Source organism: Balaenoptera borealis (genome assembly GCF_965194805.1).
Source record: "Balaenoptera borealis genome assembly, chromosome: X".
In the NCBI taxonomy this organism is placed as follows: domain Eukaryota; kingdom Metazoa; phylum Chordata; class Mammalia; order Artiodactyla; family Balaenopteridae; genus Balaenoptera; species Balaenoptera borealis.
Window position 1 is genome coordinate 21,079,581 of NC_138881.1, and position 27,090 is coordinate 21,106,670.

The window sequence follows — 27,090 nt, forward strand, 5'->3', positions numbered from 1 at the left end:
AATCCACTTTTCTGCTGATGGGTGGGGCTGGGTTCCCTCCCTGTTGGTTGTTTGGCCTCAGGAGACCCAGCACTGGAGCCTACCTGGCTCTTTGGTGGGGCTAATGGTGGACTCTGGGAGGGCTCACGCCAAGGAGTACTTCCCAGAACTTCTGCTGCCAGTGTCCTTGTCCCCACGGTGAGCCACAGCCACCCCCCGCCTCTGCAGGAGACCCTCCAACACTAGCAGGTAGGTCTGGTTCAGTCTCCCCTGGGGTCACTGCTCCTTCCCCTGGGTCCCGCTGCCCACACTACTTTGTGTGTGCCCTCCAGGAGTAGAGTCTCTGTTTCCCCCAGTCCTGTCGAAGTCCTGTGATCAAATCTCACTAGCCTTCAAAGTCTGATTGTCTAGGAATTCTTCCTCCCGTTGCCGGACCCCCAGGTTGGGAAGCCTGACGTGGGGCTCAGAACCTTCACTTCAGTGGGTGGACTTCTGTGGTATAAGTGTTCTCCAGTTTGTGAGTCACCCACCCAGCAGTTATGGGATTTGATTTTATTGTGATTGCGCCCCTCCTACCATCTCACTGCGGCTTCTCCTTTGTCTTTGGATGTGGGGTATCTTTTTTGGTGAGTTCCAGTGTCTTCCTGTTGATGATTGTTCAGCAGTTAGTTGTGATTCCAGTACTCTCGCAAAAGGGAGTGAGCGCAGGTCCTTCTACTCCGCCATCTTGAGCCAATCCTGAATAACACCCTCTCTTAAAAACGATATGTAAGCTCCTTGGAAGATACAAACTGGGCTTATTGAAAGGAAGTTAAGTGTGGGGACCTGGCTTTCAGCTCTTCTCATGCTCAAAGGAGCCAACAACACATGCTTTGGGCTAGATCCTACGTCTCCTAACACCAATGCCATTCCTCCCTGGGGCATTCATTGCTTCAGACATTTTGTCACCCCTCAGGCCCCAATTTCCATTAGATCTCCCCTGCTTTCTCTCTCAAGGCACCTTGAACTTTCCCTTATAAACTTATCCATAATTTTTCTTCATTACTTGTTAATGCTCGCCTCTCCCACCATACCGTAAATTCCATGTATGTGTACCCAGTACCAAATGCAGACTCTGACACATGGTGAGTGCTCAGTAAATATTTGTGGATCTGTGTGTTCCTGTGGAGAATGGGGAGGAATGGATGAAAATCTAAAAAACAATTTTAATAGGATTGAAAATCTTTCTCATCTTTCTGATCTCTTCATAAAAACGCATGTTGCCCAGCTAGATTGCAATTTTAGAAATTTGTGCTGCAGGAGTCGGTGTGGGATGTCTCAAGTTTGTCTTCATGTTACTGAACCAGAGTTGGGTCCACTTGCCCATGCGCAGTAAAGCCAATCTACTGACACTGGGTTGTGGTGAATAAAGTGCAGTGTTTATTGCAGGGTGCCAAGCAAGGAGTCCAGGTAGCAAATGCCTAAAAGACCCAAACTCCCTGAAGGCTTTCAGGGAAATGTTTATAAAGACAGGGTGAGGGAGGGGAGTTGTCGGGTATGTGATCAGCTTGTGGACACTCCTCTGATTGGTTGGTGGTGAAGTAATCAGGAGTCAACATCATCAACCTTCTGGTTCCAACTGGTCTGTGCTTGTGGGCAGCATACAGTTAACTTCTTCCAACTGGTGTGAGTTTCAGTATCTGCAAAACAGCTCAAAGGACGTGGCTCAGAATATTATCTATAGCCCTTGAGGAGGAACTAAAGGCCCTTGACTTTGTTTAATGGCTAAACTGTTATTATTTGTCTTGCTTGACTGTTTTCCTTTCTTTCTGCATTTTCTCACTTCTCCGCTTAAATTTATTCTTTGACAAAAGTTTTTCTACAGGCAAAAGGTAGGAGGAGGACATGGGGGGAGTTCTGTTCTGGGAAGGCCCCGTAGGGTCCTGTTTGGTTACATTCAGTCCTCTGATGCCACTTAGTTCATGCCCAAGATATATGCATGTGTATACAATGCAGTGACCAAGAAAGGGGGATTTACAGTCAGAAAGATCTCAGCTCAGATCCTCCCACTATTGGCTGGTCATGTGATTTTAGGTTATCATGGCAGCCATGAAAGGGTGCCCCTCTGACCTCCTGCTTCGGGAGCATAACTGAGGGCCCAGCTCCTGCCCCTCTGGATTCACCACTGCATTTGCACCTAAGCTGCGTTTCCCATGGGCTGCTCCCAGCCAATGAGTAAGCGCAGTCAGAGTACTAGTGCAGGCCATCCCAGGGACATACGGGACTCCTCCAACGGTCCACCTTGGCTGGAGGACTCCTCGCTGGCCTGGCTGAGACTTTCCTAGAGGTCCTTCTAAGTCTCCTCCACAGGGTCCAGGCTGGCATCGCCACCTGAAGGTGCGCTCTGCCTTCTCCTGCCCCCCTCCTCTGAGCCTTTCCCTGGCAGTTCCCCCCATACGGTTCTTGCACTTCTTTTTTTTTTTTAACATCTTTATTGGAGTATAATTGCTTTACAATGGTATGTTAGTTTCTGCTTTATAACAAAGTGAATCAGCTATACCTAATACATATAGCCCCATATGGTTCTTGCACTTCTAATCCCATCTTGGCATCTGCTTCTTGGAGGACCCAGTGAATTAACACAGCTAGTCACCTAACCTGTCTCTGGCTCCATTTCCTCATCTGTTAATTCCCTTTAGGGTTGCAGTGAGGATCAATGTGAATAACCTCGGAAACGTGGCGGCATCCTGCACACAAGAGCTACCATTCATTCCCAGCTTTTTGCCTTCACATCGCCCACTCCTGCTTCTTCCTATTGACTGTCTCTATCGCAGTATCTTGTAGCTCTTCCCTTCGGTTCTCAAGGTATCAACTTGCTCGATGCACCCCTCCCGCCCCCCACAATTCCCCTGTGTTAATATACTAACAAGAGGAGTGTTTTAACATGAGCCCTCTGTGGCATAACCTGTAGTCATTGTAATGATAGAACAGCTTAAAAAAATCATGAAATGACGATGTATCTTTGGCTCCCTCCTAAGTCCCCTTTCTGCCTCTCTTTCTGTTCTGACTCCTTCGGTGCTGGGAGGAATAGACTTTAGCTGTCTCTTCTCTGCTCCCAATAAAACCTGTTGTCACGGAGGACGAACCAGTGAGGATGCCTCGTGTCTCTTCTGTATTTAGCTGCCTATTCCTCCTGCCCATAGGATGGGCCGCCCTGGGCAGCTAAGGGGAGGAGCGATGGCTCTGGCTGCCTCTCCACGCTGCTCTGGATCTTCCTTTAAGCACTTCATTCCCAAATGGCAGCCCCTCCTTTCTAGATGGGGCCTGAAGTTCTACTTGCACCAACGTGGTGGCCAAATAGAGTCGATCTTGCTTATCTCTGCTTCAAGCACAGCGCGTAGAAGGCTCTGCTTGGTAAACAGGATGGCCTTAGTGTAGGCAGCTGATGGGCAAAGTCCACCCTCTCCTCGGCTGCTGGAGCCCCTCAGAATGTCTCCTTTGCTGTCCAGACCTCTCTGGGCTGGCCCATGGCAACTCATAAATGGCCTGATCCTCTAGGGCAGACCTGCATTCATTCAGCTGGACTTCTGAACTAGGGCTACACTGAGTGTCTTCGCTTAGTTCTTAGCTGAATTGAACTTTCTGAACCTTCTGGAATCTCCCCGAAAACACCCAGCCCTAACCCTTCCTTTCAGTATTTTCTGTTGCAGCACTGCATATTAGAGTTCTCGGCAGTGTTTTACCAAAAAACCGCCTTCCTCTGTAGAGCCCAACATCCCGGGAGCTCCTTTAAAATGGGCTGGGAGGACCGTGCGCTGCTTCTTGGCCTTTGGTAAGATGCTATTTCCGAGGCCTTCAGGACTCCCACGCCTGGGCTCATTGCCCCACCCAGAGTTTGACAAGTGAAAAGTTGAAAAACAAAGAATGATGAGACAGAGAGTAAATGCTGCTTATTGTAAAAAGTCAAACTGTAAAGAAGCCTAGGGAGCAGACATTGTGGTGCTCCACCCGTATCTCTTGGCCTTCACCGTGCCCATGCATGCTAGTGGCGTCCTCCTCCAAGCCCCCGTGACTGTCATTCTGAGGGCTTCCTTGGGCTTGCCCAAGCACAGGCAGAATGGGCAGTAAATGCCCCACGAGTGGCTCTCAACCATTGATGACAGAAGCTGGTATATAACTACCCCGTCTTCCTTCCCCCTAGGGTGGGACGAGTCTAAAGCAGATTCTACACCAATTTCCAGTTGCCTCAGTTGCCCACAGTGATGACCTGCTCGCTGACACACCCCCACCTCCCTCCTAGTGCTTCTTGAGTCTCTCTCTCATTTCAACTACTCGCATCAGATCCTCATCTCCAGGTCTGCTTCTAGAGGAACCCAACCTAGAACAGCCCATATACTATACAATATTGTCTGAAAATAGCCCTTCACATTGCTTACAGCAATGAACTCCCATTTTTTTTTGCCCGTATACCTTCCTTAGTATGCACCCCCGTTATATTCATACTTGTTTATTTATAAATGATATCCTTTCATTAACCAGTATATTAAGTCATGGGCTATACCTTGGGCCAGCTTTATATCCATATTTTTAATTGGTACCTGGATAATTTTGAGTTCTTTGAACAACCTCTTTTCAGATCTGACTATCAATCTGATCATTGTTTTGACTTCAACCCTGGTGGACAAAGAAGGTTCTAGAAAGTGGAGAAATGCATCATTTGTTGCATTGTGAGAAGGAGAACTCATTTTCTGGTTGTTTGATTCTTCTTGCCTTATTAATATTATTTCCAAGCAGGGTTTCCTTTGTGGGATTCTTCAAAGTTACCTGTTTATTTTATGAGGGCTGGTTTCATTATAACTAGAGACTAGAATCTGTAAACACACTTTACCTTATAAATGTTGCAAAATGCTGAAAGCAAATGACGAGGCTTATCATCCCTTCAACTGAGGAATTCCTACTCTGTCTTCAAAATCATTTGAGGATTCTTGTCTTGTGACTGTCTGACCTCCATACAGGGGGAGAGTGGTGGCATGAATCCATATATTACCTACTAGTTGAGTTTATTTTCTTATTCTTTGGATCAAAAATAAATCCAGTCGAAGTTAGCATCTTTCCTTCCCCTGCTGCAGTGGATCATCTTGACCACCCCTTGAGATGTGCACCCCTACTTTGGGCGCCACTGGTTTGCTTGCATCTGTTCCACATTCCTCCGCCTGTTCTTCAGGAGCCTCCCTGCCCTGCACCCACCTCTCTAGGACACCCTGTTCCAGTCAGTGCAGCCTCTCCCCTCCTCTAGCCCTTTGTTTGTTCCCAGTTCTGACGTGAGCCCTCCGTCCCGCCCCAGTTCCATCCATGGTGTTTTCATCTTTCCTTTCCCGTGGGCTTCCTCACTCTGCTCCAGACCCCTGGAACATGTCTAGCCCTCACCCCACTGTTTTTTTTTTTTTAATGCACCACCTACTTATTTGTCTGTAGCTGGGCTCTAACAGCTGCCCACAGGCTAGAGCCACTTGAGTGCAGAGAATACAGAGAGCTAATTGGAGGTGACGCTTAATCCTATTAAGTGGCGCCGGATCCTACATCCCATAACCAGCCCAGGGGCCCGAGAATCCTCTGGGCTCTGCTCTTCCGGCTCTCCCACCGTCTGTCTCCTCTGGTAACTGGCTGGGGAGTGTAAACATTAATTGGTCTGTGGCACGCAGGTAGTAAGGAAGCCATAGAGAAATTGCTCCAACTCCTAGCTGAGAGGATAGAACAGTGCCGGGCTCAGGGTGAATTGGGCTACGTTGCTCGTGGATTACAGCTTCTGTTCTGCCTTCCAGACTGAGTCAAACACATTCATAGTAAGACTTTTTTTTTTAAGCCCACATTTATTTTTTGAAACTAGATCTCCCAAAGCATAGAATTAACCTACTTATTTTTTTACAGCTTTATTAAGATATATTTCACATACTATATAATTTACCCATTTAACGTATACAGTGGGCTTTAGTAAATTGACAGAATTGTGCGATCAATTCATGTGATGTTCAGTTTTACGTGTCAGCTGGGCTAGGCTACAGTCTCCAGTTATTCAATTAAATGCTAATCTAGGTGCTGTGTGAAGGTGTTTTGTAGATGTGATTAAAGTCCACAATCAGTGAACTTTAAGTAAGGGAGATTATTTTAGATAGTTTGGGTAACCCTGATTCAGTCAGGTGAAAGGCCGTAAGAGCAGACCTGGGGTTTCCCAGGAGAAGAAAGAATTCTGCCTACAGACTGCAGCTTTAGCTTGTGCCCGGGAATTCCAGCCTGCTCTTCCTGATGGCAGGCCCTATGGATTGCAGACTTGCCTAGCCAGCCCCACAATCGCATAAAGTAACTCTTCATGCAATTAGAGTCCTAACCACTGGACCACTAGGGAATTCCCTAAATCTCTTAATACATGTCTCCTATCATTTATATGTCTCTGGTTGAACCCTGATTGATACGAACCCACTTTGAAAATACAAGAACAAATTTCGATTTTCCATAGGAGCCTGCTTTTCTTTTCTGGGATCTCTTGCAATCTTCTACCCTTTTGCTCTGTGTTCTTAAGGGTGTTTCTATCTTCCCTCCTGCCCGCAGGGGCTAAGTCTTGGATTTAATCTTCATTGTATATAGGTACGGTCAAAGAAATTTTCACCACCACCAGAACAGTTTGTTTGGACTCTATTTGAAATCTTTCCTGTTGCGATTTCCACTAGAAGGTAAATTCCATGGGGAAGGGGGAAGGATCTTAGTCTGTTCTGCTTATTAAGATACCTCAAGAGCCCAGAACTGTGCCTGACACATAGTAGATGCTCAGTAAACATTTGTTGAATGAATGCCCACAGTGACTTGTAAACTTGAAAGAAGGAGAGGGTCTTCTTTTACATCCTCCATAAAAGCCTAACAGTGTAGAAGCATCGAGGTACTTGTGGTAAATTACAAAAATGACCACAAATCCTTCTCTTCTCCTAAAAGCTGGAGTCTATTTCTCCATCTCTCAAATCTAGGCTTGGCTATGTGAATTGCTTTGGTCAATAGGACATGAACAAATGTGATATAAGCAGAGACTTGAAAAGCGCTTAGGTATTGGGGCTTGGAATTGGAACTCTAACACGACCATGAGCTAGCCTGCTAGTGGGTGACAGGCTACACAGAGAACCAAGGCATCCCATCTGACAGTGTACCAACCACCAGACATGTGAGTGAGGCCATTCTAGATCATTCAACCAGCTGCCAAACTATAAGCTGAACACAGACACGTGAGCCAGTCCAGATCAGAAGGACTGCCCAAATAAAATGTTTGTGGTTTTAAACTGCTAAATTGAGGTCATTTTTTACACAGTAATAGATAAACGATACAGTACTCAATAAATTCCCAAGTTCAGATAAAGATACGTCATCCCAGTTCGCAAATATTGTGTGCCTGCTATATGCCAGGCTCTGTGCTTGGCACCAAGAATAAGAAGATTAAAAGATGTGGATCTTGAAAGCCTCCTTAAACATGACACCAAAAAACAAGTGACTAAAGAAAAAAATTTGATAAATTGGATTTCATCAAAATTTAAAACTTTTGGGCTTTAAAGGGCACCATCAAGAAAGTGAAAAGACAACCCACAGAATGGGTGAAAATATTTACAAATTATGTGTCTGATAAGGGACTTGATTCCAGAATATATAAAAAACTACCATTCAATAATAAAAAGTTAACCCAATTTAAAAATGGGCAAGGGATCTGATTAGACATTTCTCCATAGAATATATACAGATGGCTAATAAACATATGAAAAGATGCTCAACATCATTAGTTATTAGAGAGAAGCAAATCAAAACCACAATGAGATATCACTTTACAGCTGCTAGGATGGCTATAGTAAAAAAGACACACAATAGCAAGTGTTGGCGAGGATATGGAGAAATTGCTGGAGGAAATGTAAAATGGGACAGCTGCTTTGGAAAGCAGTTTGGCAGTTCCCCAAAATGTTAAACACAGAGTTACCATATGACCTAGTCTGGATCATACTCTGACAGCAGTCAACCAATTCTCCAATTCTCCGGACACCAACTGGATGTCCAGCAATTCAATTTAATTCTGACACTAACTACCTGGAGTTAGTGACAGATTCCACAGATTTAAGGGTTCAGTCCCACAAGACTGCCCCTGATGCCAGTTCAATGTCCTGGGCCACCCGTACTTCTGGCTATAAATTGTAGGTCCCCATGACCCCTCCTTAAGTTCAGTAGTTTGCTAGAATGGCTCACAGACTTCAGGGAAATACTTTACTTACGTTTATGGCTTTATTATAAAGGATACAACTCAGGAACAGCCAGATGGAAGAGATACACAGGGCAAGGTATGGAGAAGGGAGGGAGCATAGAGCTTCCATGCCTTCTCCAGGCACACCACCGTCCCAGCAAGTCCATGTGTTCACCAGCCTGGAAACTCTCCGAATCTCATGGTTCAAGCGTTTTTATAGAGTTCCATCTCCAGCACCACCTCCCTTTCCCAGGGGGGTTGGTGGGTGAGGCTGAGAGTTCTACCCTCTGATCACTTGGTCTTTCTGGTGATTGGCCCTATCCTAGAGCTATCTGGGGGGGGGGGGTCCCACCCTAAGTCACCTCATTAGCATACACTCAGGTGTGATTGAAAGGGGCTGGTTGTGCATAGCAAAAAAAAAAAAAAAATCCTATCACTCAGGAAATTCCAAGGGTTTTAGGAGCTCTGCCAGGAACTGTGGGCAAAGACTAAATATATCTTTGTATTATATCACACCCAGAAATTCCACTCCTAGATATATACCCAAGAGAAATTAAAACATGCATCCACACAAAAACTTCTATGTGAATGTTTACAGCAGCATTATTCATAATAGCCAAAAAGTAGAAACAACCCAAATGTCCACCATTTGAAGAATGGATAAGCAAAATATGATATATTCATAAAATGGGATATTATTTAGCAATAAAAGGAATGAAGTTCTGATAAATGCTATAACGTGGATGACCCTTGAAAACACTATGCTAATGGAAAGAAGCCAGACGCACAAACAACATACATCTTATGATTGTATTTAGATGAAATGTCCAGAACAGGCAACTGTATGGAGACAGAAAGTAGATTGCTGGTTGCAAAGGGCTGGGAGGGTTGGCAGGAGTGGAGACTGACTGCAAATGGCTACAGGGCGATAAAAACGTTCTAACATCAGTTTGTGGTAGTCGTTGTACAACTCTTTGAATATACTAAAAGACATTAACTTGTACACTTTAAATGGATGAATTGTATGGTATGTGAATTATATCTCAATAAAGCTCTTTTCACGAAGTTGAGCAAGTTGGCCAAAGGCGAACAATTATTAGTAGGTAAGCTGGGTTGGGACTTGAGTCCAGGTCCTATCTGCACCCTGTTTTTCTTTCTGTTTGTATCTCAGATATGCCTAACATATTTATTTATCTCAAGACCAGTGTGCATAGAAAAATGCATAATAATATCTAACACATGTATAACAATGTTTTATAATCCACCTTCTTTTTTTAACTTTAAAATAGACTGCGAGCACTTTTCCATGTCATGACATAGTCTTCTACCACATAAAATTTAATAGCTACGTAGTATCCCATTGTATGGCTGAACCTTAATTTGTCCAACCAGGTCCCTGTGATTTGAATGGTTTCTAATATGGGGCTATTATCAAACTCAGTGCTATAAACAGGCTAGTGGGCTTTCTATTTTTGACAGCGTCTATGACCTTTTTTCACTGACCAGTATAGGGTTTCTCTCTTTGTAAAACTTTTTACTAAAGCACAATGTACATATATAAAAGTGTCCATATCGTTAAGTGTACAAGTGGCCATGTTTCAGAAACAGCACCCCTGTGTAACCAGCATCCAGCTGAAGAAACAGAACATGACCAGCACTTCAGAAGCCCCCTTCTACCCTCCGTATCTTTTTTCCTTTTTCAGTTGAATATCAGGTGGCAGGACATCAAATTGGCAAATCCAACACCCCCCTTTGGAGCAGAGCCAGTAAAGATGTCACAGATTACTGCTTAACGTGCACTTGTGTCTCTCTATTCTGTTTGTGCCTTGGCTGTCCCGCTTTCAATGCTTTGATATCTAGTAATCTTAATCGTCACCTGAGCGTCACCTCGACCTTGAGTTTCCGCGTTTTGGGTAGCTTCAGGAGCTGAGTGGGCAGCTGGCGAGTTAAGCTTGCATGGGTGAGTGGCATGACCAGGCATGTGGTGCCATCTTCCCCGCCCTACACGCCTCACAGTGCGTGTAAGGAGGGCCTAAGTGGTTGTGAGCGAGGGCCAGACGTTCTATACTAGTGGATCTCGAACTTGGCTGCATATTGGAATCCCTGGAGGGCTTTAAAATATAATGATGCCTGGGACCCACCCCCAGAGATTCTGATTTAATTGGCTTGGGGTATGGCCTGGACATGGAGATTTTTTTTAAATACCCAGATGATTCCAAAATGCAGCCAAGGCTGGGAACCCATGCTGTACACTCGGATTCTCTTTGGCTTTTGTGGGTATACTGCTTGGGGTCAACATTAGCTGAAGATTAAATGCCAGGTCTCATTGACTCCATAATATTTTTGTAATTCACTCCAACTTTTTTTGGCTTTCTTTAGAGGGTTTGTGCAATACTATTTTGACAAACATCGCACTCTCTTAGATCGAACTGACATTCTCTAAGATGGCTGTGGGTATACCAGGTCATTTAGCCTGAATGGGAATTAAGATGTCTTAAAACAATAATGAGTTACCAGAGTCACTCCTTAAGCATATTTATGTGTTTTCCTGCCTCTCCTGCTGATGATGTGCCTTGGTGTAATAGTGTGCTCACCGGAAGAAACGATGGTCTCAGATATGTAAATTACACAAGGGAAATTTGCAAAGCCATCATGCCTGATCCATCTAAATTGTTCCCTGTTTCCTGCAGAGGATGCGAGCCTTTAGAAGGGCACTCTGCAGGCAGGGGGGACTTTCCCAAACAGAGGCCCAGAGAGCATACTTGAAAGATGATTAAACAAAGTGTCTTTTGTAAGTTACCTTCAAGAGGGAAAAGGAAATACCTGGTTTATGAGCCAAAACCAATGGGCTGAGCAAATATCAGACAAAGGGAAGAGAAAGGAGTTTGAGCAAAGCGAGAAGGAAGATGAGTCTGGAGTAAGTTGGTGCTTCCAGGGTGTGAAAGACATGTGGCTGATCCCCAGTAGAGGGAACAACCAGCTAGCTTACCTGGTGGGGTTGTTGGCAGGTATAAGCAGAGCTACCTAGGTACTGAGGCACAGGGAACACGAGCCAAGTGTCATCCGTGTTAGACAGAAAGGGTAGTCAACAGTGAAGGCAAGAGTGCAGATATGGAAACGCCTCCTGATTCCCAGGGAAATGTCATGCTTTCCTCAATTTCACCCTCCTAAATGTTTGCACGAGAATGCTGATGCATGGGCTGGAGTGCCTAGGAACCCCATCCTTTCTCAAGGAGTGCTTGGTGGACGCTGGCCAGAAGGTCGGCTCCAACAGAGCTCAGAGTTGATGATACACTTTCCCACATGATTTCGAAGCAGTGGTGGGTTCTGTCTTGTATTTATACAACCAACGGAAAGAATCTATTTTGGAGAAAACAGGCAAAGAAGGGAGCTGAGGATAGTAATTTTGTACCCTGCTCTGTAATTTAGTCTGGTATTCTCTGCTGAAGGAGAAAATAGTCCCTGTGTTAACAGACAGTAGACGATGAGAGAAAGGTGGATCGAGGAATTTGGACCCTGGTCCTGGAATTTGCAATGTGTTAGGAAGAGAGGAAATACTTTTAACTTTTTTCCCCATTTTAAACATCATAGAAAGACATTGCTTATTTGTGGAGGAGACAGATGTACAGATTCAGCTATAGATGGATGGATAGATAGATAAATATAGCAGGGTGGGCAGTGTAACAACAGATAGATGAGAGGAAGTGAGAGTATTAGCCAAGAGCATAGATTCTGAAGACAGACTGCTGCCTGTGACAGTCACAGCTGTCACTGACTAATAAGTGACCTTGGGCAGGTTATGCAACCTCTCTGTGCCCCAGTGTCCTCATCTGTAAAATGAGATAATAAGAGTACATACCTCATGGAGCCTGGCACAAAGTAAACTAATCAAATTTCACTTTAATTTTATTATTATCAGGATATTATGAGAGAACTGATGAGGACCATCTACCCCAGCCTGAGGAAGTCAGAGAGAATCACCTCCCCGATCAGGGCAGGTGGTAGCCTGGGCTGAGTCTCAGATGATGAATATGAATTGGCAAGACAGGACGGAGACAGAATTCTCATTCTAGGCAGAGGAGTGGGGTCTGCGGGTGAGAAACATGTTTGTAAGGAAGGTTGTTAAGTGATTTGTATTTTTTGAATCATAATTCCCTCCATGTTTGAAAAATAGGTGGACACATATGTGGAAGTCACAGTGTGGTTTTTTTTTGTTTGTTTGTTTCCCTTCCAGTCCACAGGATGACTGCAGTATAAGGAGGTTCAGAAACATCTTGTAATGTCTCCTAGTCTCCTCCCCAGGGTCTGTAGTCTACAGTTTGGAAATCATTACTGGAGTCTGCTGTATCCTGGGCTCAGGTCCTGCTTTCCTTCGACAGTGCTATCCACATGGAGAGCCATTGAAGGTTTTCAAATGGAGGAACCGTGGGGGAAATGATTACTCAGCATCCATTTCAACCTCCTTTCAGTGTGCCTTTACATATAGCAGAGTCTACAAATCTAAAACTACATTTCCCAGACTCCCTGGCAGCTGAGTAATTTTAGTTCCACCAGCCAGATGAGGTCACATGAGACAAATTCAGACCTCTTCTAAGTGGGGAAGGAGGCCTGGTGGGAAGCTTATGTTTTGCGGGTGCATCTTACAACAGGTCTGGTGTGCCTCTGAAGCCAGTGGTTCCAGCAGTGGCTTCCTGAATCCCCACATCACATCTGAGGTCGGGACCCTGGAGCCAGCTGCTGCGAGGGCAACTTGCCAGTTTGCTTACACAACACTTTCCTGAGGGTGGTGGTTTGCTGTCAGGAGAACCAAGTTAGCACACGTCTGGGGTCTGCTGTATCCTGGACCCAGGCCCTGCTTGCTTTCCACCTCTCTCCAGTGCAGGGTCAACCCCACTTCCCCTGTCTCCTTTCCCCTGCCCGTGGCCCTTCCTTAGAGTCAGCTGGTCTCTACCACAGCTTTGGGAGGGGAATCTGCACTGGCATCTCGGTGACTTTCCTCCCAGGAGGCACCTGGGCTTCTTATGCAAATTTCTCTCCTCACACTTGTGCAGATTTGACCATTCCCCTGCCTTTAAGCTTGTTGTTCGTTTAACCTTAAAAAGAAAATGAAAAAGGACAATTGCCTCTCCAAATACCTTGCCACAAAGTGATGCCACTTGGGGCGGAAAGAGTGATATAGTCTTGTGGGGAGATACTGATACAGCAGGCCAAATGATCAGGTAAATAAACTAACTGAAATGGACAGGCAGGAACTTCCAGGTAATTTATAAAGAAAGCAAGTTGTGGCCAGAGTAAGGAGCTGTCCTCTGAAGCAGAAGGAATAATCTTTCAGGATCTGGAACTTAAAGAGAAGTGAGATAGAGTAAACGATAGCTCTGACCTGGGGTGGGACAGTTTCCAGTCTCGACCGCGTCCCCACGTGAACTGTAGAGGTCTGCTCTGCCCTCAGAGGCCTGGCCGAGGGCCCCAAAGGGGGGCTGAAATCCAGGCCAAGCCCCCCTCGCCAAACTGCGGTCCCCAGCATGGGGCTGTGTGCTCCCAGAGGAGGGAATGGGCCCCTTTTAAAATCCACATTAATGGGTCATAGGGGCCGTCCTAGTTCCCGGTGATGGGACAGAGAGGGAGGCCCAGACGCGCCCGTGTCAAAGCCTCCTGACAGCTGGAAGGGTGCTCCCTCCCCCAGCCTCCAAAGCATGGAGGGCGGCTGGATGTGCAGAGCTGTCTGCCCAGCCCTCTCCCAGCTCTGCCTGAGACAGCAGTTTGCCCTTTGATTACATAACCGCACGGAAAGGGCGAGGTGGCATTGACTTTGTTATTGTTTCGTCTGCCAAGTGTTTTCAAGCCATAAACTGCTCGTTAGGAACTCTGCGATCTTTCTTGGGACTTTGAAAACTGCTTAGAAAGAGTGTTTCCTGTGGCGAGAGGGTGCAGAGGAGGAAAAGAGGAGGAGACGTAGTCCTCTTGGAACGCAAACTGCCAGTTTCCTTTCTAGAGTGACTAACCGCGTTTGGCCTTTTGTTCCTCACCTGGGGAACATGTTTGGCAAGTATAAAACTGGAGCAGGTTGTTTGCAGAAATGCTTTGAAGGTGCCAGGCCTTCTGCTGTAATAGCACTGCAGGCCGTGTTTTCTACTGCCCGGCGCCACGTCCACCAAAAAACAGACAACAGGTCTGACCAGAATGAGCCGCTTGGGCACCGAGGCCCTCAGCCTGCTGTTAAGTGGGCGCCAGCTCCAGGAGGGCGGGCGGAGCGGGCAGAGAAGGACGTGTCGTGCTTCTCCACTGCCAGCCCTCTGCGTTTTCACGCACACCGGCCCAACTTCCAATAGGCAGCAACGGCTGCTCTGCCCTGAGACGCAGTCTGGATGCCAGAGCGGCCCCCAAAGTGCCCTTGCTTCTCAGGCAGGGTGACTCACGTGCGTGTGTTCTCACTGGTCACCCGTGTCCCCCAGCAGGATGAGGTTCCAGCGGCCCACAGTGGCAGCTAGCTTGATAACATCCTCTTAATTGGCTTCCTTCCCTCCCCTGCCTGTTCTAGCTTCCCTGACGCGCTACCGACGTGCCCAGAAATCTCCTCCCAAATCAACCACTTGCACTGGAATCCTGGTATATATATTTCAGTGCCTAGTTCTAGGGGAACCCACGCTAAGACATCCTCCTACCTTGATCTGTTTTATTGAAATTTGCTCTCTTCCCTTGTTTAACAGGTTTCACTTTCCTCTAAACTGTTCATTCTCAAACTCGGTAGCAAGCTGGAGTGGCTTCTCCCTCCAAATGATGTGTTTGATACATGAAGTTTAAAAAATCCTTTTGTGACTCTAAGGCACTTTCTTTGGTAGATTGGAATATGTTGTATTAGATATTTGTTCTGGTATCTGAATCACAGATGGGCTTTCATTTGGTAAATGTCTTCTCTGATAATATAGAGCTCAAACTAATTCTTTTGTGAATCCTTTCATTTAAAAAGCCCAAATTTATGAATTTTCATGTAGTTTGTTTCCTTAAAGTGAACTATACCCACTTTGATTTAAATGGGACTTCACCTGTAGTCTCCCCACTCTTTTTATGCTATTTATACTAGTGCTATTTAGCCTCTTACCAAGCAACGAATACAGAACTATAAGAAGTGTAATATCGATGGTACAGAGCCTACGGGAAATCAGTCGCGTTCCCCAATATCACTTTAGGATTACCATAATGTTTCTTTTTCTGTCATTAATTTGTTGAGGGGTGCTGGATAAATCTCTCTGACTTTGCATTCTTCAGTTTTTAAAACTGAATTAAATATTACATATTAATATTTGAAGTTATATGAGCTAAAGAAAGAATGTGACTATATCTCTTTTTTAGAAATAAAATATTAGGGCTTATTTCAGTGTAAAAGCAATGTATATATAGAGAAAACTAGAAGAATTCAGAAAAGAAGAAAAGCATCTCTATTTCTCACGCATAAAGAAAACAGCATTACATTGGTTTAGTTTCTTTCAGTCTTTCTATGTACAGGTTTTTGTTTGCATAAAAACATTATCATCATAGCATAAGCACATTCCATGTCATTATCTTTCATTGGAATCAGACACCATCTTAACAGCAACATGAAATTCCAGTGAGTAGATAATCCATAGGTTACTCATCTAGTTCCCTATGTTCAGACACTTTCCCCCTATTTTTGCTGTTATAAATAATGCCCAGCAGGATTTAATTTGTATTACAGTATGTTTCCCCAGTTTTCCCCCGGCCATTGTTAATCCTCATGCATGATGGGTTGGGTGGATCCCATGCTACAAAAATAACGGGCTTCTCTACGTCTCTTCCACACATATTGAGAGCCTGGTCCGTGCTGGGCACGTCCAGGGAGCCAAAGATGATTACAGCATCTATCTGCAAGGAGCTTGGCACGTAGAAGAGGAGCACAGACCTGTAATCCGTAAATAACAGCAACCTAGTAAGAGTTCTACACAGGGTTTGAGAGCTCTCCCAGGGTATAGTGAGAGCCCAGAGGAGCAAGTCTCTAACTTTAGCTAGTGAAGGGTTTTGGAAGCGTGAGTAAGACTTTAACAGACAGCACAGATAAAGAAAATAAGGAAATAAATCAGGGCAGCGTGACAGCAATGGGAGGAAGGCAGCAATTTTCGACCGGGTGGATAGGGGAGACCTCTCTGAAGAGGTAACATTTGAACTGAGACCTGAATGACAAGGAGTTTCCAGCCATTCAAGGACCTGGTGGAAGAGTGCTTATGGCAAAGGAACAAGCACCAAAGAGACTTAAGTTATCTTGGCTTGTTCAAGGAAGAGCATGATGGGAATGACATGAGTGAAAGGGAGAGTAGTTGACATCAGGCAACGGGAGAGGAAACTAAAATGGGTTTTAAAAAAAAAGCTTGTAGGGCCGGTGTGAGAGCTCAGCTGATATTGGAGAACACAAATCAGGAGTGTTACCAATGCATAAGGTTCCATGACTTTTTCAGTGCTGCTTAGTAGCAGTAGAAGTAGAGAGGGCAGATAGTCGGATTGATATATGGTTGGAGGTTGCAGAACAAGTGTAACAAAAAAGATAGTGGGGCAGAGGAGTGGAATCTAGTGGGAGCAGAGAGTTTACAGTGTTGTGCTCTAAGGGCTAGGCTGGATGAGAGTGGAAGATGAGAAGGTTGGGAAGAGGCAAGTGTGACAAACGGAGAAAGCAGAAGGCTGGCGATTGGAGGTCTTCGAGGGTTTACAGAGCATATATGATAGAAACAAGGTAGAGACAGAGCTAGAAAGACAAAGAGTTTTACCCTGAGAGTAGAATACTGGAGTTTAAGAAAGCAGAGTTCAAAGAGCTTTGGGTGCTATCAAGGTCCACTGTTGAGGTAAAATGGAGTTAATGGTTGAAGAAGTAATCAGGGAAGTGTGAAGTGTGGTGTAAGATAGGGTGCTGGGACTTCATCAAATTAAACACTTTTGTGCTTCAAAGGTCGTCATCAAGAAGGTGAAAAGACAACTCAGAATGGGAGGGAATTTTTGCAAATGATGTGATAAGGGACTTGTATCTAAAAAATATGAAGAACTCTTACAATTCAATAATAAAAAGATAACTAACCCAATTAAAAAATAGGCAAGGAATTTGAATAGGTATTTCTCCAAAGACAATATACAAATGGCCAATAAGCACATGAAAAGATGTTCAACATCATTAGCCATCAAGGAAATGCAAACCAAAACCACAATGTGATACTACTTCACACCCACTAGAATGGTTATAATCAAATAATCAGATAATGAACAAGTGTTGGCAAAATATGGGGAAATTGGAACCCTCACACACTGCTGGTGAGAATGTAAAATTGTGGCTGCTTCAGAAAATAGTTTGGCAGTTCCTAAAAATGTTAAAATTAGAGTTAGCACATGACCCAGCAATTTCACTCCTAGGTATATACCCAAGAGAAATAAAAGGATAGGTCCATACAAAAACTTGTACACAGATGTTCATAGCAGCATTACTTAATAGCCCAAAGTGGAAACAACCCAAATGTCCATCAACTGACAAATGGATACACATAATGTTTTATATCCATACAATACTGTAACATGGATGACCCTTGGAAACGTTCCACTAAGTGAATGGACACAGTCACAAAAGACCACATATTATATGATATGTGATTCTATTTACATAAAATGTCCAGAATAGGCAAATCTATAGACACAGAAAGTAGATTTGAGGTTGCTGAAAGTAGATTAGGGGTTGGGGAGAATGGGGAGTGGCCAGCATTTTCTTAATGAAATAGAGCAGAATAGAATATATCTTTACATCTCAGCTCAGGTACCATTTCTTCAGAAAGTCTTCCCTTATTAGGTCAAATCCTCCTCCCTTGGAGCCTTTGTAGCACCAAGCACAGTTGAAAGTTTGCATTTATTTGCATGATGATTGGATGGATGTTGAGATCACAGGATGTGGATACAAATCCATTGCATCTCCTGTACCTAGCACAGTGTCTGGCACAGAGCAGATGATTTGTAAATCTCTGTTGAAAGAAGGAAGTTGGTAAGTTGGGGGCCAAAGGTCTAGATGAAAAGAACAGAGTAATCTAGAGGGAAAGGAATAAAATTGGTGATGTAGATGAGGTCTCTAAAATAAAGGTCTCTAAGACAGTGTTTTTCAAACTGGGGATTACAACACATTAGTGAGTTTGTGAAAATGATATACTAAGTTGTGGTCTGCATTTATAAAAATGAAATAGAATAGAAAATATCAGTGTTTTTCACATACCAAGAGTAAAAATTTTCATGAAACTTTTGTTTCAGTTATATCCATATATATGCATATGTGTATTATATCAAGACATTACTGTGAGTTGTAATTTAAAAATTTAAGAGACACTTCTGTACTATACAGTTAGTTCAAACATTTGTGACTGTAATTCTTTTCTGAAGCATTGATCATTCCAGTGGGTTGAGAATCATAGACTGTGACCATAGACCTTTGATAGTTGGTACTAGTAATAGCACAGCATTTTTAAAAAGTCATTTGTTAAGTATAAATTAAACATTAACTTCTCAAGTATAAATTGAATGTTAATGGAATTTCTTAAGTACAAATAATCATTAATTTAATTTCTTAAGAACAAATTAAACAATGGTTACAATCCATATTAAATTATTATTCAGTCTCTAAAATGTATGAACAATGATGATTCTTTCTAATCATATATGATTAAGAAACCCAGGAAGCCAATGTTTAGTGATGTGGTAAAACACACGTCCTTAATTTAATTTTTTTGTAGTGAGTTACTTCAAGACAGTTTAATTCTAAGATTTCTTTCAGTGTTAGCAACATATCAAATGAGCCTAACAGCTCTTTCATTTGGGAAGTGTGTGTGGTGGAAAGCACAGGGGCTCTGGAGCCAGTCAGGTCTGCAAGGAATCCCAGCTTAGTCACTTAATAGCTGTTTGACATTTGACAAATTGGTATGCTGGGGTCTTGGCCTCCTTGTCTGTAAAACAGAGAAAATAATATTAGGTGAAACCTTATGAAATTGCCGCTTGTAGAGGTCAAAACTGGTCAGCTATCAGCAATTTCATATAGTTTCCCTAATGATTACCCTTCACGGTGGTTGTGAGGATCAAACAAGATAATATTTGCTTAATACCTGGCACAAGTCTTATTAAATGTCAGTATCCCCTGTGATAAAGGTGAAAAATATTACCATCGATGTTTAATTATCTCTTTCAAATTGGCAGCATATCCATTGGTCCATTGCACCTCGTATACTTATTTAAGTTGTACCTTGCCTTGGTCCAGGAACAATTTAAGGAGATTCTTTTGCACATAGTTGGTACTAAATAGATACTTGGATGCTAGTGAATAATGTTTGTTTCGTTTTGGCTTTTCGGTTATTTCTGGGCCATCATTTTGTATCTTGCTAGAATTTGATGAAACACTACAGAGCCCATTTTGGACTGATCTTTTTGAAAAGAGTTTGTAACAAAGTCTTCTTTTGTACTTCTATGTCAGTTTCTTTCCTGCAAGCCAGCCCCATGCAGTGGTATCTGGTGAATGTTTCACAATAGGCTCTCTGGGAGGGAGGACGTGGGAGGGAGGACGTGGGCGTGAGGGCAGACCTGATTTGTAGCGTTTGCCAGTTTCCATGGGAGTGACTGCTTCCATCGCCGCTGATTTCTGGCTACCAACACGACATCACCAAATGCAGAGTTGGGAAGAGCTGAGTGCAGTGAACTCTTCCGAGCTAGAACCAGTTGCCTCCAGCACGCCTGCTGGCCCCCAAACGCATGAAACCCCACCTGAGGGCAGTGCTCTATAGACAGGAACTGATAGTGTTTGTAAGATATCTGATTTATATTTATGTTGCTAATAAAGACTTTTCACAGTTACTGAACATTTTGGAAAAACACAACTAAACAGAATAAATGCAGAAATGGAACAAAACAATAACAATAGTTATTGCTGTCCTAGATCTGTATGACACCTTCTCATTAAATTGCTTTTCTTGATGAGACCACCTGCAGGGTTTTGCTCTTTTTTTTTTCCTTTGTCAACCTCTTATTTTAATGACTGAAATACTAAGTATTCCCAAGAGAAAAGTACTATGTAATTTTATTTATTGACTCTCTTGATGATCTTACTGACTCAGATGTTGGGAAACTCCTTTTTGGTGGGATTATAAAAGCAAAGATTAAATTTTTCAAAAAATGTGAAGGAATGTGAGTCACAAATGGGGGAATTTCTGAGGATATGGATCCTTTTTTATCAATGATGCATTTTAAGATTTTAAAAATGCTTCTTCAAATAAATTTTTTTACTCTAAATCAAGGGTACTCAATGGGAGCTGGTATTGTCCGGGGGTCAGTGGGGGTGGATTTTAGAAATTGATGGTGGCATCTTTTGGTTGTCACAGTGATTGGGAGGTACTATTGATATTTAAAGGGTGGTGCCCAGTGATGCTAGAATTAGAAATTGTTCCTTGTTCCAAATGACCTTCAGGTGTCCTGCTGAACCTTCATGTAGGTGAAAGTAAGCACCTAATTTTCCAAGAATGCAAGCACAGTATGAATTGAAGGATGCTTGCATTTAGTTTTGCTTAGAATTTTCCAAGAGTTGTTCATCATGTTGGGAAGTCATAGCAACTGTCAACATAGCAACATAGTACTGTCATGGACAGTACTGCTTTTGTAATTTGAGTCGCCGCTAAAGCACACCTGGGTCAGTCTGTCTTGAGCTGTCACTCACAGTGATGTTGTGATTAATATAAGCATCCGGCTATTTTATTTTGTCGTCTAGTGTTGCCATGCCTGAGGGTTTACATTTTGAGGTGCATGCTATTTTATTATAAATTACTTTCCTTTTATTTCTCCTTTCTACTAGGTCATTATGTTGATTTTTTTTTTTTTTTACAATGATTGTAGAAGTATGTGGTATCACCTTTGAATTTCATTTCAAGTCAGTATAGGAGGACTACTACATTTATGTTATAAAAGGGGTCGTTGGCTCTGAAACCACTGATCTAAATAACTAATCCTTAGCATAATATGACAATACCATTTGTTTCCCAGGCCTCCAGCCTATCTGCCTACCATGTGACATCAAAGAGTGGTGTATCATATTCCCTTGGCTTCAAGACTGTAACAGATTGTTCAACTCTGCCCCAGTCGCTACCATTTGTGGTCTGAAACAGCAATTTAATCCATTTTCTTTGTCAGTGCTTACAGTTTTGTCATTTGTTCTTTGGAACATTTGGTGCCCTCTTGGAAAAGGACATAATCAAAAAGTCCAGTGGATCAAATCTTAAGGCGGTTGTAAAATGAAGTGAACCTAAATTTCCTTAGAGTTTAGAATTTTCCCTTGAGGAATTTGGAGGTAAGCATTAAAAAGCACATCTATTTCGTCTCATGCAATACACATTGGCAATAAACACCCTGGTAAGAAAATAAGCAGTTAGAGCTATGCACACAGTAACAAAAAATAACTATATACTTTGGGCTGGATTCAAATATGAACCTACAGATCATGTCAACACATTGAAAGAGGAAAAAATGCATCATCAGTGAATAAACCTGTAATGAATATGCAGCGCTCACCTTTGGCAAGATTGCAAAGTGGCTGGCATTTGTTTCCAGCACTTTCATCTTCTTTCCTCAGTGCCCTTTTCTTCCCTCAGCTCCTCCCACAACTGCAAGCCTAAGGCTCTCGGTCTGCATGCAATTAGCAAGCATTTTTGAGCTACTTCTCCTGTAAGCCCGGCACCGCCGTGGTAGCTGTGATCAAATCCTTTTTTGATTCGGAGGAGTCTCCCTGTCAGAAGGGAGGGGTTCTGATCAACTTTTTTTTTCTTACTAACTCTAGAATCTTTTTAAAGCAGATGGGTTCCTTTTAGAGATCAGGAGAGTTGTTACCTTAGACAAGGAGGAGAGACTGGGAAGGGGCATGAGGTCTTCTAGGGAACTGGTAATATTGTATTTCTGGTTTTTTATTGCGGTAAAAAATACAGATCATAAAATTTACCACCTAAACCGCTTCTAAGTGTACAGTTCAGTGGTGTTAAGTATCTTCACACAGTTGTAAAACAGATGTCCAGAACTTTTTCATCTTGTAAAACTGAAACTCTATACCCATTAACCGATAACTTCCCATCTCCCCTGTCCCCAGTCCCTGGTAACCACCATTCTACTCCATATTTATTTCTATGAATTTGACTACTCTAGATGCCTCATATGAGTGGGATTATACAGTATTTATCCTTTTGTGACTAGTTTATTTCATGTAGCATAGTGTCCTCAAGGCTTATCCATACTGTAGCATGTGACAGGATTTCCTTCCCAATGTTTTGTTTCTTGATCTGGGTGCTGGTTACCTGAGTATGTTCATCTGGGGAAAATTCATCCAGCTGTGCGCTTATTAATTGGACGCACTTCTGTTATACTTCCAAAAAGAAGTTTATTTTTAAAAGGTAGCTGGAGATAAAATTTTAAAATCATTACTACCATTTCTCCTAAGGTATTAGTAAGTTGTGTTACTGTTCCCCAGAGACGCTTTAGAAGTCCCACTTGGAGAAGGCAAGCTTAATTCAAAGGAGTACTTGTTGAGGGTATAATATCAGAAGAAATGGATTCAGATAGGCCCTCTTCCAATCTCATCTGATGCGTGCGTGACTCTGAGGCCCTTTATACAGAAGCCTGGTGCTTCCCATCACAATTCAAAACCACTTAAACTTAATACCCCCAAAATAAGAGTAGAAGGTGAAGAAATAACTGTTCTTAAAGAGGGGAATGAAATTGGGATGAAGGCCCATGAAAATAAAATTTTAGGAGAAAGAACATAACAAAGTTGGATGAAGAGAATCATGTAGGGTTGCCAGATCTACCACACACACAAAAAAAAATCGATCAATACAGGACATTCAGTGAGATTTGAATTTCACGTAGTCAACAAATAAGTTTTTCAAGTATACGTATGTTCCAAATAGTACATGAGACATACTTGTACGAAAAATTTATTTCTTGTTTATCTGAAATTCAATTTTCACTGGACGTCCTGTATTTTACCTGGCAGCCCTAGATGCCAGGGAAGCAGGAGGGAGATAAATCATAGGGAACATGAAAAATGTCTTTTCAATACAGGGAACCACCCCCAAACCAGATTCTCTGGCAAGTACCTAATATTAGTTAGCAGTCCCTGTCCTAAAGGAGGGAACAAACTTTCCACTGGGAGTCAGTTTGATTTTGCAATTAATAAAAAAGCAGGGGACTTTTCTTGAATGTCTTGATAGGGGTCCAGAGTTTAAATCAAATCCTGTCACATTCACTGGTTCCCAGAGAGCTGGGTGGCAGAAACGGCCTAGGATAATGGTGTGTGGGCTGCAGGCAGGATGGGCAAAGGACTTCTTCCGAAAGGCCTGGTGTCTGGTAGTGACTTGTCTTGTCAGTTTTCATCTGAAGAAGTCCTTTATGTGTAACAATAAGGGTTGCCATTCAGAGTACTTTGTTAGTCCTGGTGGGGAAAACCAAATTCCTAAACACCCTCCCTTATTCATGAAAGCAAAAGCGTCCAGGATTCACTCAAGGGGAATGAGGACAGTTGCTCTGGAAGAGTCGCCTTGCCACACAATTTCTGATTCCCTTTGAAGCCCTGCAGTTAAACCCCTTTAATCTGGAGTCACTAGAAGGGATGGTCAGGCCGGATCAATGAAAGTTCTGTATAATGAGGATTAAATAATTAACAAAATGACTCTAAACTGAGGTTTTGCACGGCCTATCTTAATGATTTATTTTAAAATCAAAAGTACAGTTGCATACAGTTAAAGGCAAATGTCCTTTAAACCATTTGCCCCTAGAAATAGGTAAACAATATGTTCTATGATCTTTCTACACCATTAATTGCTTAGTAAGTTTTTCTCTCATAGAGCATTTGAAGTAAACTTTGCCCTAGCTCAGGTCGAAGTATCACAAAACCTTAAAACAATGGAGACTGAATCTATTATATGGAAGCTGTATCTATGACGGTTATCAACTGAATATGTAGAATCTCGGTTGATAGTTTTTATGGCCTTATGAAACTGTCAACAGCCCTGACCTGTATGTCCTTGGACAATTTCCTTAGGTGTTTACACCTCAGCTTCCTCAACTGCAAAATGAGTGGGTGGGTCAGCTGATCTCTACTCTGCAAGCTCTAAAATGTCATGACTAGATGTACACTAAAGGTGTGTGCGTCTCAGGAATAGATGTCTTAGAACAACTTACCTAGAGCTTTTCTTGGTAGTGATGTTTTTATTTTAATAAAGAAAGGTAAGTAGAGTGTAGAAAAAGTGTTTTCCATGCCTTCTTGTCCCTTTGGAAATCTTTCATGGGTAAAATAATCAGGACTTGGGAAAACCCCAGAATATCCACAAAGCATTACTCTCTAGGTGGGACCCAGGATTAAAGAACTGAGAGTTGGTTACTGCAAGGGGAGTAGATAACGTGAGAGAAAATCTTGCCTGTCTTCGCTCCCAGATCAAGATCGAGCCTGTTGGTAACGAGATTCACTCCCAGTTAGTACATTCAGTGTTGCCAGAAGCAACGTCTTCTGTTTGATTTCCATAACTGTCAGAGAAAGCGTGTAATGGCAGCTGCAACACCAGATGAGACCATGCCTGGGGCTGAGTGTCTCTACCCACCCCGACTAGGACGTGAACAGTCTGTAGGTAGTTCTTTGAGGATCAGGCTTTCTCAATCTTAAGAATATTCATACCAATTAAGTCAGGTGTTTAAGATGCAAATTACTTATCATGAAACCCTTTTGCTTCCACACTCATTGCCCAATATTTGTGCACCTTCTGAATGTTGTTTTACAAATTATAAATGTATCTAAAAATGCTCAGCCAGAGCTTCTTGCTAAGACTCTTCCACCTGAAGACACCTTGTGACCACCCATCCCCTCAGCCAGTTTCCCCACAAAGCGACAGCTTGCAAGGGAGACTTGGAGTTGGGAGGGTAGACTCTGGCATCAAACAAGACGAGGTGACTTCAGCCACTTGGCTGGGCCTCGTTCGCTTCCCGCTGCCTCTGCCTTCCTCACCAAAGGGACAGGAATCAGGAGGGATATTCTAAGCACGCTTGAGGAATGTGTGTATGCGGACACTATGGAGTATATGTGCCCACTTGAGGACAGACTAATCAAAACTAATTTGTAAGGGGATCTAGGAGAAAGCGTTATAACATGGGCAGTATCATGATGTGTATGGAGTGTGTATGGCGTGTGATATTTTGTAGCAAAGTTCAGAATTTGTTCCAGAAAACTTGGCAAAAGTTTTCTCCTCTGGGGCATGGGAGGTGTGGTAGGCCGGATAATGCCTCTCCCCAAAGATGTCCGCCTCCTAATCCCCGGAACCCGCGAATGTGTTACCTCACATGGCAAAAGCGACTTTGCAGATACAATTAAGTTAAGGATCTCCAGATGGCGAGATGATCCTGGATTATCCAGGTGGGCCCCATGTAATCACAAAGGTTCTTATAGGAGGGAGGCAGGAGAGTTGGAGTGAGAGAAGCAGAGTCACAGAAGGAGATGTGATGATGGAAGTAGAGGTCGGAGTGATGCAAGGCCACAAGCCAAGGAATTCAGGCAGCCTCTAGGAGCCAGAAAAGGCAAGAAAATGGATTTTCCTCTAGAGCTTCCAGAAAGAATGCAGCCCTGCTGACTCTTCGATTTTAGGAATTTTGACCTCCAGAACTGTAAGAAAATACATTTGTGTTGTTCTAAGTCACTAAGTTTGTGGCAGTTTGTTACAGCAGCAATAGGAAACTAAGTCAGGAGGACTCAACAGGGTGTTTTTAATTCAACAAGCATGGTTTGGTGAGAATGTTCAGAGAGTCAGTTACTCTACAGATTTTTTCTTGAGAGCCTGCTGTTAGCTAGGAGCTGAGACCTCAGTGGTGGACAAACAGGCATGGGCGCTGCCAATATGGAACTTATAGCCACAAGAGGAAGATTGGCATTAAGCCAAAAACTGCTATTAATTAACTTCAAGTGTGCATGGCGCTATGAGAGTGATTTAGAGGAGACCTAGTCTATCTGGATGGTCGGGGAAGGTTTTCCTGAGGATCTAATTTTTTTATCCTTAAATTTTTATTGGAGTAGAGTTGATTTACAATGTTGTGTTTATTTCTGCTGTACAGCAAAGTGAGTCAGTTATACATACATATACATTCTTTTTCATATTCTTTTCCATTATGGTTTATCACAGGATATTGAATATGCTCCCCTGTGCTATATAGTAGGACCTTGTTGTTTATCCATCCTGTATATACTAGTTTGCATCTGCCAAGCCCAAGCTCCCAGTCCTTCCCTCTCCCACCTCCCTCCCCCCTGAGGATGTGATGTTGAAGGCAGACTCTAAGGATGAGCAGCAATTAGCTGCCTTAGGTCAGTGGGGGTGGAAAGAGCCTTTCAGACAGAAGGAAGAGCATGTCCAAAAGCTGTAGGCAGGCAAAACATTGCATTTTAAGGCGTTCATATAAATCCAGTTTTGCGGGACTTCTCTGGTGGCGCAGTGGTTAAGAATCCTGCTGCCAGTGCAGGGGACACGGGTTCGAGCCCTGGTCCAGGAGGATCCCACATGCCGCGGAGCAACTAAGCCCGTGTGGCACAACTACTGAGCCTGTGCTCTAGAGCCCACGAGCTACAACTACTGAGCCCACGTTCCACAACTACTGAAGCCCATGCGCCTAGAGCCCGTGCTCCAGAACAAGAGAAGCCACCACAAGGAGAAGCCCGCGCACCGCAACGAAGAGTAGCCCCCGCTCGCCGCAGCTAGAGAAAGCCCGCGCACAGCAACGAAGACCCAACGCAGCCAAAAATAAATAAATAAATAAATAAATAAATGTATTAAAAAAAAAAG

At 43.3% G+C, this 27,090-nt stretch overlaps 1 pseudogene across 1 annotated transcript in view; it reads right to left on the reverse strand.

Annotated features, from left to right (window-relative positions):
- Nucleotides 1-27,078, reverse strand: part of LOC309619920 (ferritin light chain pseudogene) — a 178,803-nt pseudogene extending 151,725 nt beyond the window's left edge. Inside the window, exon 1 of the transcript XR_014249870.1 lies at nt 5,809-27,078. The product of XR_014249870.1 is annotated as a ferritin light chain pseudogene (transcript). The remainder of the gene's footprint in view (nt 1-5,808) is intronic.
- Nucleotides 27,079-27,090: the final 12 nt, after the last annotated feature.